Here is a 15,001-nt window from a genome sequence, read left to right on the forward strand (position 1 = left end):
AAAAAAACAACCAGCATTTATATCAATAACAACAACTCCAAAATCCTCACAAAGGGAGTGAGAAAATGACCATGCAGGCATGACTTGCTAAGGAGACAGTCCTAACCAGGGTCCCATGTGCTAAGGGCCCATAGTAGGGCTTCCTTCCTTCCTACGTCCCCATATTCTACTGCACTTATATATTCTATAAAATTTGCTTGCGTAGGACCCAGGGGGTGGAAAAGACAGATTCATTCTTTGGGGCCAATTGGTTAAGAGCCAGATCAGCCCATCCCTTATTGATCAATCACAGCTGTGGAAGAAAGATCAGCTGCCCGTGAGCAAAGAGAAGGACTCCAGGGGAAAGAGATGTGAACCAGCCCGGCCATGAGCTCAGAATGGCTTCAGGAGGCCATTTCTCCTCTCTGGAAATCAGTCTACCCATCTGCAAAATGGGAAGATGATTTCTTTGGTCTCTGCCAGCTCTGATATTTTATGGCCCCTTATGACTCAACCATTCTATGCCTTGAAGAAGCCACCATCTAATCTATTTGGCAAAACCTGCAGGAAGCCATCCCAGCCTAACAGAAAGGGCCCAGGGCTGAGAGTCAGAACACCTGGGATGTAGCTCTATCTCAGCTGAACAGCAATAACCTTTCCCTTAAGTAACAGGCAGGTTTGTTGAACTATACAGGCACACCGCCATATACTGTGGCTTAGTGAGCAGACAGCTGGATTGGGAGTACAGAAGATGTGAATTCAAATCCCACCTCAGACACTTATCACTTATGTAACCTTGAAAAAGATACCTGAGGGGTGGCTAGGTGGCATAGTTAATAGAGAGCACTGACCCTGGAGTCAGAAGGACCTGAGTTCAAATCCAGCCTCAGACACTTGGCACACTTACTAGCCATGTGACCTTGGGCAAGTCAATTAACCCCAACTGCCCTGCCTTCCCCCCTCCAAAAAAAGGAAAAAAAAGAAAAAGATACTTGACCTCTCAGACTCAGTGTCCTGAGAGGTAAAATGGGAGATAATAATAGCACCTATTTCACTGGGTTTTTGTGAGGATCAAATGAGGTAACTGATATAAAGGTACCTTGCAAAATCTTAATTATATATTACATAAATGCTAACTATTATAACCCCTCAACTTCAAGACTCTATACTATCTTCCCAAATCCCTTTTCCCCCCTTACATATCACTACCCCCCTCACCTCCAAGGGCCAAAATTAACACAAGGAAGGACACATGGGGGAGACTTCTATTAATAAAAGGAGAGGGTCCCAAGGAGGGCAAACAGGGCAGGAGGGATCTCAAGGTTATGCCACACAAGGTACTGAGGATGTTTAGCCTAGAGAAGAGATCAGAGGGACGTGATCAAAGTCCTGAAGTAAACAGAAAGAAGACCAGGGCAAGGATCCTGGGCAACGTGGAAAGTGACGTGTTAAACTGATTATATGTTTGAAAAGAAAAGCAGACTGCACAGAATATCCAGTTTCCCATACAAATCTCTTTTTTCTGTTCGACTAGGTATCTAGAAACGCTCATTTCATTTGGTGTTGACTTCAAAATAAAAAGAATTCTTTAAAAAAAAATTAATATCTTCAGGTATCTGAAGGACCGTCTCATAAATAGGGGACTGGATTTCTTCTACTGGACCTCAAAGGGTAGAAGTGAGAAAGACAAGACAGAAGTACAGAGAGGTAAATTCTGGCTCTATGTTAAGGGAAAATTTCCCAACAAGTGGGAGCCATCCCAGTGTCCTAGGAGGCCTTGGAAGCAGCTTGTCCCCTTATAAGTGGAGGCAGGATGGCCACTAGTTGGGGATGCTCTAGGACCTGGTCAGATATAGGGTGACCTAAGAGGACTCTGAGGTCCCTTCCAGCTAGGACATTCTCTGAGGCACAAAAGAGAGGTGTTTCTATGGCCATTATCCAAGGATAAAGTTTCTAAATGTTTGAAATCTCTCTTTAAAAAAAAAAAAAAGTTGAGGGGTGGCTAGATGGCGCAGTGAATACAGCACCGCCCCAGGAGTCAGGAGAACCCAAGTTCAAATCCGAACTCAGACCCTTGACATACTTAGTTGCCGTGTGACTTTGGGCAAGTCACTTAAGCCCAACTGCCCTCCAAAAAAAAAGCAAAAAAAAAAAAAGTTGGTAGGGTTGAGTTGTTTTTTTTTTGCTTAAAGTTTTTAATGTATTATAGATTACTTTTTTTTTAATTATAGTCTTGGGCCTATGAAAGATTGGTAGTAATTAAAGCTTTTCTAGTCTGTATTTGGGATAGAGACAGAGTATGGTAGAAAGAACACTGAGTTTGGAGGACCAAAAAACCTTGGAACTCAAACAGTGGCTCTGATACTAGCTTTGTGACCTTGGACGAGTCCCTTTAACTCTCTGGGCTTCAGCTGGCTCCACTTTTAAAATGAGGAGCCTGAGTCTGAATGATCTTAACCCCTCCCTTTCCCCACTCTTCTTCATGTTAGGTCCTTCCTACCACCCCAAGATGCCCTGGGACAGGCCTATGCCCAAGGTAGAAAGCCTCAGGCTAGATGGAAGGGCAGCCAGCAACATTCAATTACATTTTAATTGGGTTAAATCTAAAGAAAAACTTCCCCCAGTGCCCAGTGTTAGAATCTAAAGCAACTGCAAAGTGGAATCCCACCTCTGAAGGCTTTTAAAGACTGCTTCCTAGAAGTCCTTCTATTTCCATACTTGGCAAGAGTTCTGTGTGGCCTGCCTAAAAGCAGGAGATAGACCTCCCAGCTACTTCTTCAAACCCCAGTGTCAGCTGGGATTTTTCTTTTTTAAGGCATGGCAGTTAACCAGGGCAAACTCACTTCCTGAGGAAACTTAATATAGTAGAGAGGTTCCACAGGACCATAGATTTTAAAGCAAAAAAGGAACACTGAGGTTTTCTGGTCCAACCATCAACTTTGACAAAGGGGGAAACAGAGGCACAGAGAACTGAAGCCAGTAAACAGCAGGGCAGGGGGCAGTAGAATCCAAGTCCTCTGACTCCAAATCCAGCATTCTTTCCACTAGGGTTTTTTTTTTAATTCCTTAGAAAAAAGGAAAAAACAATCCATTTCTAGCATTCTTGACAAAGCAAAAATGTTCATCATAGCAGTTTTTCTCACCACAGCAGCAAAGGATGTGCCAGCCTGAAAAGCAGGACTGAACTCAATTCAATTTAATTAGCATTTAGTAAGTGCCGACTACTGGCTAGACACAGAGCCCCAGAGCAGATTCGGAAGAGACACAAACAAGACTGAAATCAGTCTCTGCCCTCAGGGAGTTTTCATTCTACAGAGGGAAAAGACCTGTCCCCAACTAAGTAAATACACAATAAATACATAATGATGGGGGAGAAAGGTTCGGTGCAAGGTTCCATACTCTAAGGGGGTGGGCCTGGAGTCAGGCATTCCAAGAGGCAGCCATAAAGAGGGAGGGCATCCCAGGTATGGGGCACAGCACATGCAAATGCACACAAGCAGGAGATAGGATCCCAGAAAATAACCAATAGACTGGCTGGGCTGGAGTGTAGAACGCATGCTCAAGAGCAATGACCTGATGATCTGTGAGGCTCAGCGAAAGAAGGGAGAGCCAAAAACAAGGGGGCTGCCCAGGAGGCCCCTGAAAGAGCCCAGGTGAAGAGTTAGGAGGGGATGACAAGGAGGACCAGGCACAAAGGACCCCAGCAGGGCATCCACAGTGTTTCACTAACACCCAAGCCCAGGTCCAAACATTTCAACCTGAAACAAACCCTCAGGGATCATCTCCAAGGGATCTTACCAAGAAGAAAGGTGAGGCCCAGAGAGGGAAAGATGTCAGCCTATGATCGATCACACAGACTACCCAACAGAGCTAAAACAGAAGCCTCCAAGTATGGGGCACCTTCTACTATTCCAGAACTGAGTTCAAAAGGGCAAAGCAGAATCAAAACACACTTGCCCAGACTTATCATTCACAGAAACATTCTCAGTAACCAAACCACAAACTATTAAAGTGTCTGTTTTCTCCTCCCATCCCACCAAAAATACACAGTCAGAATTATGTTTCTACCACACATCCACCATGAGAAAACCTCCTTTCCTTCCATCCACTGAGGGATGTGAAAAAGTACACAAGGCCTTTGCCCTCAGGGAGCTTGGCTCACACACAGACTTGGTCAAACTGGCCTCTCCCCTTTCTGGACAAATGCGATTTCACATTCCATTCAGCACATGAGGGCCATCCCACAAAAGAGACATCCCAGTTCATCCCTCAGTCTCTGGGAATATGAGAAAGCAGAGTGTCCAGGAGTCCAGATGTCCCCAAATGCTCTCAATTCAATCATTTTTAAAAAATCCCTCCACCTATAAAGATCACACCCCCTCCCTCCTCACTTCAAGAGATGCTGCGGGCAAAAAAAAATCACCTTTTATGGTCAGTCACCTCTCCCATCTTGGATTGGTCCTCAGATACACTGTCACTGGGGTCCATACTCAAAAGCCTTTCTGGCTCAATACTGAGAGAGTTTGTACTCTGCTTACACAGATGTCAAGGCCCGCGGGTGACTTGCCCTTGATAGCCTGTTTGAACTTGAGCCAGGTTGGTCTTTGTGGGACAGACAGGTTCCATCATCCCTGAATTCTCTCCAGCAGGAGCTGTTTCCCTTTTTTGTTTTTGCATACCCATTACCTAGTACAGCCCCTGGCATATAATAAGTGCTTCAGAAATGCTTATGGAATGAGTGATTCCTAAAAATCAGAGCTATCTAACGACAGCATGGACTCCTTCAGGATGTAGCGAGCTCCCCCTCACCAGAGGTCTTCAAGTCAAGGATGGATGACTTCTCAAGGAGGTTGTGAGGCACAGGGAGTGGATGACTCTAGCTCTAGGATTCCTTCCAGAGTCCCAAGATTAAATTACTCTCTGGTCCTCTCAACTTCCCCACCTGGAAAATGAAGGCTTTGGATGAGATCATCTCTAAGGTGCTAGGACACCCCGTCTGCGCTCTGCATTGTCACAAAGGCTAGAAGCCTCCTGACATAAAGCCCAGCCATTCTTGAATCTGATCACAGGCAGAACGGAGCAAAACGTATTGATGATTCTATTCAGGAAACGTGACAAAAACTCAAGAAGACAAAATAAACGTGGAACAGGCAAGGGAAACTAGGCAAGTGGAGAAGGAGGATAAAGGTCTACAAATGTCCTCTAGGTTCTAATAGTTCTTTAGAAGCATGGGCGGTTTAATCCTTTGTCTGTATCCTCAAAAGCCAAGATAGTGCCTGGTACACAGCAGGTGTTTAATAAGTGTTGGCTGACTGACTAACATCTGGGTAACAGCATGGAGGCCCTATCAAAGCAGTGTATTGCCTCATCTGAGGGTGCTTCCAGACACCTGCCATCCACACTAGAAAACTCTTCTTCCCAACAGCCATGATGGAGGAATACTCAGGGTCTTGAGGCAGCTAGGTGGCCAGTGGACAGAACTGGTGAGTCAGAAAGACCTGAATTCAAATTTGCTCTCAGGCATGTACTAACTATATAACCTGGGCAAGTCACTTCACCTCTGCCTTAATCCACTGGAAAAGGGAACAGCAACCCATTCCCCTCTCTCTGCCAAGGAAACAGAGTCAGCCGTGACTCAACAGTAGTAACTCAGACCTGCACAAGCTTGAGGACTCATCTGACATGAGCAGTCCCAGCTCCGGCTTTAAACCACCTCCTCACTCCTGGTTGGGGGCATGGGGCTACAGGACAGTGATAGACACAGAAGCGAGGATAGCAATCATCCACCTCGGCCTTCCTGCCAGAGGGAGACACCCCCGTCTTCTCAAAGGCTCTGCCAGCCAAGGCTGAGCTGGAGAGAATTCAGGGATAATGGAGCTCGTCTGTCCCACAAAGACCAACCTGGCTCAAGTTTAAACAGGTTATCAAGGGCATGGCCTCAAGAACTCAAACTGCTCCTCAGAACGGCAACTCTGAAGACCATCTACAGGCACAGACTGCCTACCATGGGTGTCAGTGCAGGGGAAACTCACCCTAATGAAATTAAAAGGCCAGCCTCCTTCCTGTCCCTGGAAAGGTGAGAGACCATGAGCGTGGAATAGCACAGACACCAGCAGACTGGACTCACTGGGGTTTAATCAATTTCCTGGCCATGCCCTGCCCTCCACCCCACTGTTCCTGTCTCTCCCGTGTTGTCTCTCAGTGAAACGGTAAGCTCCTCAAGGGCAGAAGCTTACAGCTGTACAAATGAACTGTATCCCCAACTTAGCACGTGCAAGACACGTAAGTGGCCACTCAATAAATGCTTATTGGATTGGACTGACATGCTCAGGTTGACTGATCTGCTTTTACTTTTCTTCTCTTTATTTTTTGTCACAAGGGAATGGTTCAATGGGGGGGAAGGGAAATAAGTATATTCAGAAATTAACCCAATCTAAAAACAAAAGAGCTCAACAAAATTAAATTTCATGTAAAAAAAAGACTTGAAGCAGTAACAACATTCTGGTTTCTGTAGTACTTGATGCTCATGAAAAGTGTCACACAAGTTATCTTACTTGATCCTATGAAGTAGGAGGGCAAGGATTATGATGAAGAAACTGAGATGTGAAAGGATCCATCAGAGGTCACACCCCTAATAAAAGTGATGGCATCAGGACCTGAACCCAAACCTCCTGACTCCAAGTCCAATTACTCTTTCCCACAATCATAAAATGATGACCTAATTTCCTAACACAGGATGGGACAGGGGAAAGCACTGGACTAAGGATCCCAAAACCAAGGGAATTTCCCCAAATCTGACACTAATTTGCTTGTGTGGCGGCCCTGGGTTGGTCACTTTTCCTCTTCAAACTGGAGTATCCTCAGCCATAAAAATGAAGAGGAATATCAGTCCACTTTACCTCTAAAACACAATTCTTTGAACTAGGATGCTTCTGTATCCCATGTTGAGGAACCTTTGGATCATCCTGGACATCAGTCCAAGCTATGTACAAAAGGCAAAAGGAGAAAGAAACAATCAGTAAGATACCCAAGCACAGAGTCAACAAGACCCCTGGCAGTGAGCTCCTTGTGTGCTTACCGGTCCAAGAGGCTGGGGGGTGGGGAGGGAGCCAGCAGGGATTTCTGCTCCAGGGGAGGATTGGCTTAGATGGCCCCCAAGTCCCTTCCTATCTTGAGACTCTGGGATTATGGACACCCCCAATATTACTGGAAAGCAAAGCAGTTGACAAAAAGGGGTCTGTCATTTCACCTAGGCTGGGCATGCATGTGGCTGTTTTTTGGGTTGTTTTTTCTTTTTCTTTTTTTTTTGTCTTGCACATCCTGGAATTAATGCTGGTCTCTCTGAATCATTTCCTCTTCTTGCTTCCTGTCTTTAAAAACTCTGAAAGGCTCCTTGTCGTTTCCCTGATCCATGTTTACAGGCACAGTTTCCTTTTATTCAGGCAGACACAGAAAGTCAGAAACTCCACCTGCCTCCAGGCTTGCAGCCCCTTGCACTGAATGAAGGAAGGAAGGGGCGGAAGGAAGAAAGAAGACTCTCTTAGACTGGTAGAAGCAAACCACAGTGTGAGTTTTCTTTCCATTTTCAAAGAAAATAGACCTGAGAAAACCACAAGTCACCCCAGAAAGAACCACAGGAAAAACTCATCAGGAACAAGCCTGAGAATGGTTCGGTGAGTGAGCAGCAAATCCCTGATTCAAGTCAAATATTTATCCCCAGAAAGACAAGGGGGAAATAAATGAATAACCCTTAGAAAGGAGGTGGTAAATATCAGAACTCACCCCTACCTACCAGGAAGTGACACAAAGGAGAGGGCACTGGACTTGAAGTCCAGAAAGACTGGCACTCAACCAGAAGCCCATGGGCAAGATTCTGAACCTCTTAGGCCACAATTTCCTCCTTGGTAAAAAAAAAAAAAAACCAGATAACAATAGCACCTAATTTACAGAGTCATTTTGAGAATCAAATGAGATAGACTATAACATGCAGATGAAAGGCTGATAGCAATGCCCTCAGGGAGCTCCCACTCAAACCCTAGAAATCTTGAGCCAAAATCCCCTGGACCTCTGAGTCAGTTTCTCCACTAAAAGAATTGAAATTAATCCATCATTACAGATCTGTAACAGCATAAGAGAATCAATGCACACTTAGTCTAATACATTTTGCAAGGGTCAGAGGAAGCCTTGAAAATCGAGTGCTGGATGCCACAGCAGGTGATGGAGCTGGAAAAGGTCACCTTTTCAAGAGATGACCATCTAGTTCTAGTTTTTAAACCACTAATCCCTTCTGCCACCCAACATAGTAAGTTTGAACAGTGCCTCCTGACTAGACTTATTACTTAGCTTGTTAGCCCAAAGAGTAAGGTAAAACCACATATTCCTGTTACCCTTCCAGTGCTCAGGAAGTGGGGTTATACCAGGAACCCCATGTGTCCCAATCTTATTTGGGGAGCACTCACTGCCAAACACTTTGGGCCACCATACCACCTGGCCAAGAGAGAATGGACTGCCCCAGATTTAGGTGCTTTATCCCATTTTACGAATGTCAGGACAAATCACAACCACTATAATCTGCCAATGACAACCACTAGCACAAAATTCCCCCTTTCCTTCCCCTGGCTCACAACCATCTCCAAAACAGCTGCAGTTCCCACAACTGACCTCAAATCTGCTCCCTTGCATGACTCGTAAGAACTTCACACTGTTAAATCAAGATAACCATTGCCAGACTTCCAACTTGTATCCACAAAATACAGGTGGCCCCAGCACCACTGAGCTACAGCTACTCTAGAGGGCAAAAACCTCCTCTCTAATACACTGCTTATTCAATTCAAAAAGCACTTATTACACATCTATGCTCAAAGCACTCAGTAAACTGAGAACACCAGCCCATGCTGCTCAACACTGCAGAGCCCAGTAACAAGGATCACAACCTGACTTCTGACCCCGGCTCACTAAGACCAACCCATGCATTCTGGGACTAGGAACTGTGACCAGGACCACAGAATCGTAGCTCAGGGCTGAAAGAGACTTATGAGGTCAACAAACCTACTCCCATTTTACAGAGAAAGAAACTGAGAACCAGAGAAGGGAAGGATCTTACCCAGGGTAACGTCTCCTAGGAAAAAACACCTTACATTTCTATAGCTCAGGAAAGTCTGCAAAAGCCCTTATCTTAAAACAATGCTGTACAAGTGTGATATCTCAATTTTATCAATGAGGAAACTGAAGCTCTGAAAGAAGAGACTTTAGGCATAAGTGGCACTATACTTATAAGCACGAAGCCTGGAGTCAGGAAGACCTGAGTTCAAATTCAGCCTCAGGCCTTCACTCTCTGTGTGACCCTGGGCAAGTCACCTAACCTCTCTCTCAGTTTCCTCAGCTGTAAAGTGGGAATAATAGCATCAACCTCCCAGGGTTGTTTTGAGAATCAAATGCAATATTTGTAAAATGCTTGGCACATAATAGGTGTTTAATAAATGTTTCCTTCCCTCTCCCCTTTATACAGACAGTAAGAATCAGAGCCAGGACAAACCAAGTCTTGAACTCTAAACCAGAGTCCTCTCCATCATAGTCACAGCACAGAAAAGGAGGCCACACAAGGAGAGGAGATGGCCACAAGATGTACTGGGCACTGCAGGTAACATCATATTTTGATGTCTAGGTTCCAGGCAAAGAGAATGTGGTTTTTTATTTTGGTGTGGGTGGCATAAGAGAGAAGTGACATTAAGCAGAGGGGACTGCGTTTGATGTGAGCACAAAATAAAGAACAGTCATAGCCTCCCAGATCCAAAACAAAACTCAGTGACCTTCAAGCTGTTGGCATGGCAAAGCCCTCCACACAAGCCAGGCATGACTACTGTAGGAATATACACTCTGCCATACTGGGAAGATAAGACTCATCCTGCTTCATGGGGACAAGTCTCAGCTCCCCAAGAAGACACTAACCTGGCTTCCCAAAAGCAAGGCCAAATTTTAGGGTTATCTTATAATCCCAGTGCCCAGCACAGGACTAGCTGTCAACAAGCCCTCCATTACAATCTGCCAACTGGTTGGCTGACTGACTGCACAAAATCCCAGAATTAGAAGCTATCAGATGGTCCAACCTCCTTCCCCCCCCCACCCCCATGCAGGAATTTTTCTAGAGCAGAGGTTCTTAACCTAGAAGACATAGATAGATTTCAATGGGTCTGTGAATCCAGATGGAAAAAAAATTACATCTTTACTTCAACAGGGTTGGTTTCCTTATATATTTTATTTTATGCATTTAAAACCATTATTCTGAGAAGAGATTCTAAACAAAAATGTTATATCAAAAGTGTTGTGTGTATATAAAATATATACCAAAAAATAAAAGTGTTAACTACAAACATGACTGCAAGGTAAAAAGCATCAATGAAACTTGTAAAAAATCAAGTGCTACCTATAGGATAAGTCTCCAGACAGCTCCCTCCTTTCAACAGAAAGGTGGTGAACTATAGGTAAAGAAGGAGGCATACATGTTTTGCTTAACTGTATTTTTTTGTTTTAATGGAGAGTTCTGCAGAGTATAGAGGAGCCATTGGGAAGTGACAGCAATGTTTTCTGTTCTGTTTTGTTTTTAATCAATTACATTTCTTTAAAGAGGGAGAGAGAGAGAGAGAGCACACTGGTGAAGTCTCCATATTAATTCCCCATACTCTGAAATTTAAACTCTGCTCAAAAGCTACGTTGCCCAATGAAGTCTCATTTCTTTAAAAATGCCTGGGGCACTGGGAAGGTGAGCCAAGCTTACCCAAGATCACAGAGTCAGGATAACATGCGTCAGAGGAAGGATTAGAGGCCAGGTCTTTTTCAGGATGATTACTTGTTACTCTCCATCATCACTCCCCATTCCAACTAAGCTGGACTTTGTGCTGCCCCTCATCAACAGCATTCCATTTCCTGTCTCAACACAGGCTGGCCCCACAGCCTAGAGGGCTCTCCCCTCATGTTCTACCTCTTGGTTCACTCAATCTCATGGTGTCATCCAATCCAGATCCTGGAGCCCCAGGTCATTCTCCTTCCTTTCTCAAGGAGTTTCCCTGGCTTTCTACCTTACTTATACTGGAGATGCTTATACTAGGTGGCATGCTGATATCCCTATAAACACCTGAATCTCTCAATTCCTCAGTCTCCCTGATTCTCCTGACCACCTCTCTTGGCTGGCTTTTGAACCCCTTCACAACCTAGCCTCAACCTACCTTTCCCACACTGTTCTAGATTTCCTTTCCACTGTCCAGTCAAACTGGCTACATTGCTGTTCCTCACACGACACACCATATCCCACTTCCCTGCCTTTGGATATATCCCATGCCTAGAATGCGCTACCCTCACCTTCTCTCAGGATCCTTCATGTTCTTCAAAACTCAGCTCAATACCACCTTCTACATGAAGCTTTCCTGAGAGCTGGTATGTAGTTCTCTCCTCCACAAAATTACACTGTATTTGTTTTAAATACATTTATTTGTTTTTCCCCAAGAGAATATAAGCTTTTTGAGGGCAAGATCAAAGGAAAAAAATTATAATACTGTACTATGGAACAATTTAGAACTATGCCCAAAGGACTATAAAACTGTTTAATTTTGACCCAGCAATACTATCACTAGGTCTATACCTCAAAGAAATCAAGGAAAAAGGAAATTGTTTAACATGTGATTGGGGTAAAAACTTAAATATTATGTAAAAAAAAAAAAAAGACAAATGACCCACACATACAAAAATGTTTATAGTAGCTCTTTTTGTGGCGGCAAAAAATTAGAAGCTGAGGGGATGTCCATCAATTGGTGAATGGCTGAACAAAGTATAGCATATGAATGTGACGGAATATTATTTGTGCTATAATAAATGAAGACAGGAATGGTTTCAGGAAAATCTGTATAGCCTTATACAAACTGATGCAAAGTGAACGGAGCAAAACCAGAACAATGTACACAGTAACTGCAATATTGTAAGTATCACCAGCTATGACCCAGTTACTCTCATCAAGACAATAAATCCAACACAATTCCAAAAATCTCATGATGAAAAATTTTATCCACCTACAGAGAGAAAACTGATGGACTCTGAGTGCAGACTAAAGCATACTTTTTCTCCTGCTTTATTCTTATACTTTTTTTCTGGAGCACAGCTAATGTGGAAATATGTTTTGCATGACTTCAAATGCATAACAGCTATCCTGTTTCTTGCCTTCTCAAAGGGTAAGGGAGGAATAAGGGAGGGAGAGAAACTTTGGAACTAAAATAAAAATATTTTTTTTAAAAAACTACTACACTCTACATTTTAGGTAGATTGCCAGAAACCATTTTTTAATTAATTTAGTATTTTAAATCCAAGAATTTTGAAGTTGGAGAAAGAAACATCCAAATGGACAGTGTCTTCCCATGCCTTTGGGTATCTCTCTAACACATAAAGAAAAAGATCTATTCTATCTAACAGAACAAAAGTCACTTAATCTTTTCCTAAAACTACTCAATTCCTTCTTAGACCACCTCCCTCAAGTGTACTCCAGGGATAATCATAAGGATCTGCTCTCTGAGATCAATACCCTAATCCCTTCAGAATGGGGAAAGAGGGTCTGGACATGACTCTCACTCCTGGTGAGGACAGGAAGCAATGATCCTAACTAAACAAGGGCTAGTTCTTGTTTTGCACTAAGTCATCATCCTTAATCCATTTTCCCCTCACTTTGGTACTTGACCTTTTACACACTTTAGACTAGAATAACATATATTTCTCAATACTTTAAATTGAACTAAAAAGGTTTTAAATATACTTCCACAGCAGGAGTAGTTTCATTTTTGTCTCTATTCCCAGCATCTGGGGGAGGCCTGGCACATAGCAGGTTCTTAAATACTCATCCTGATGACTGACTGATGGGAACCCCCAGCTCCCATCAGGACACGGCTTTTCCCTCTTCCCTTAGTTGTCAGTGCTGCCTCTCCCCATCACTGTGTGTATTTCTTCTGTAGATACCCCGAGCTCCTGCAGGGCAGGGAACATCTCATTTGAGTATTTTTATCCCCAACACTGATCCCAGAGCCTGACACATAAGAGGTATTTAATATGTACATTCATGACTTCTGACTCCTGTCCCCGTTCTCTAAATCCACTATGCTGTGCTGTGCCTGGAAAACTAAATGTTACAGAAAAATTAATTCTATTTCAGTCAGTCATTTAATAAGAGGCTACTATGTGCCAGGCACTGTGCTAAACAGTGGGGATACAAAAAACAACAAGACAGTCTCTGTCCCCGAGGAGCTGTCTTATGGGGGAAATAACATGAAAAAACTCTTTACAGAAAAGCTATATACAGGATAAAGAGGAAATAATCAACCAAGGGAAGGCACCAGGATTAGGAAGGATTGGGAAAGAACATGTATTTCTTTCAAATAAATATATATGCTCACACCAAAGCAATCCACCTTCATGAAACAACCTAGAATAATGGAAAAGTCCACTGGTCTGAGACACAGAAGGCCTCAGGCCAAGTCCTTGCTCCAAGACTTCTTACTGGATGGGCCTTGAGAAAATTACTTCTCCCTTATGGTCCTCAGTGTCTTCACTTGTATAATGAGGATAATAGTCCTGCATCACAGCAAAGTCGATAAGGTTCTGGATTTGGGGCTCAAGAAGACTTAGGTTTATTAGTGGGGGTCTGATGGTTCTTAGCTATGTGACCCTGGGCAAGTCACAAGCCCCTCTAATCCTCCATTTTGTAGTACTCAACCTCAAAGTCGAGGTGAAGAACAAAGCAGATACTATATAAAAATACTCTTCGTACTTTAAAGGACTAGAGTGACAGACATTGGGAATACCTGATACAGGTAACACCCAGATAAGGAAACTCCATCCCCCTTCTCCACAATTTGCAATCTCAGAGCGTCTCCTAGTATACTGGGGATTAAGGGGCTCCCCTAAGAGGTTAACCTGTGCCAGAGGCACGACATGAATGGAGGTCTTCCCATCTGAGAGCCTCAAGCTCCATCCACCATGCCAAGCTGCCTGTAAGGTACCATGCAAATGCCTGTTATTGGTATTATTACCAACCCCACTTTACCTCAAGGAGGGTATTTGTTGTGAAGAACAAACAAGTGAATGTGAGAAAGTACTCTGCAGACCCCAAAGGGCTTTGTAAATGTTAGCTATTATCAGTACAGACACAAGTGTCCCATGATACTTGCTATCCATAGGGTAATGAAAACCTAAGTCTGTCTACAGCACTCTGTGAGAGAGCCAGCATCGAAGAGGAGGCGGGGCAGGCCTGAAGCTTACTTTACTCCCAAGACATATGCAATGCCTGGCACTAAGTTTGGCACATAGCAGAGTAATTTTTTTTTTCATTTTAAGTCCAACATTTAAATTCAAATATTTTTGGTTAAAAGAGATTTTTAACAACCAAAAAAAAAACCAAGCCCTAAATATGGCTTCAAGTTAAGATACAATAAACCCCAAAACATCCCAGTCCTATTCTACATAGCAGTTTTAAGGAAAGGCTTTTGTAAACCTTTGGGCACTATAAAAATGAAGGCTCGAAGTATTATCTTAGAGCAGGGCTCTTTAACCTGGGGTCTGTGAACCTGTTTACCAGTTTTTATAACAGTATTTCAATATGAGATTCCTTTGTAATTCTATGTATTTTATTTTATGCACTTTAAAACATTCTGAGAAGGGATCCATAGGCTTTATCAGACTGCCCAAAGGAAAGATGAAAATAGAAAGGTTAAGAACCCCTGCCTTAGAGGGTTCGAGCTGGAACAGACCTTAATCTTCTAGGCTAATGAACACATGATACAAAGGAGGAAACCGAGATCAGTAGAAGCGACATGTCTTGCCCAGCCTATATTTTATGACTAAAAAGCCCTGAACAAATGTAGGTATTGACTATTATAATAAAGTCTAATAAAGTCATAATTCAATTTCCTGATATAGCTGAGAATATAACAGATAATATTGATAGGGATTTCTACATCTGGTTTAGACCCGTGATTTCACTGGTAGTACA

At 43.3% G+C, this 15,001-nt stretch overlaps 1 protein-coding gene across 1 annotated transcript in view; it reads right to left on the reverse strand.

The window, feature by feature from the left end:
• Nucleotides 1-12,026, reverse strand: part of DENND5A (DENN domain containing 5A) — a 75,909-nt gene extending 63,883 nt beyond the window's left edge. Inside the window, exon 1 of the mRNA XM_069091193.1 lies at nucleotides 6,879-12,026. The gene's annotated coding sequence lies outside the window, so the exon portion shown is untranslated. The remainder of the gene's footprint in view (nucleotides 1-6,878) is intronic.
• Nucleotides 12,027-15,001: the final 2,975 nt, after the last annotated feature.

The sequence above is a fragment of the Petaurus breviceps genome, unplaced genomic scaffold (assembly GCF_028583685.1).
Source record: "Petaurus breviceps papuanus isolate PSGF00001 unplaced genomic scaffold, PetGlider_PUasm1.0 188, whole genome shotgun sequence".
In the NCBI taxonomy this organism is placed as follows: Eukaryota; Metazoa; Chordata; class Mammalia; order Diprotodontia; family Petauridae; genus Petaurus; species Petaurus breviceps.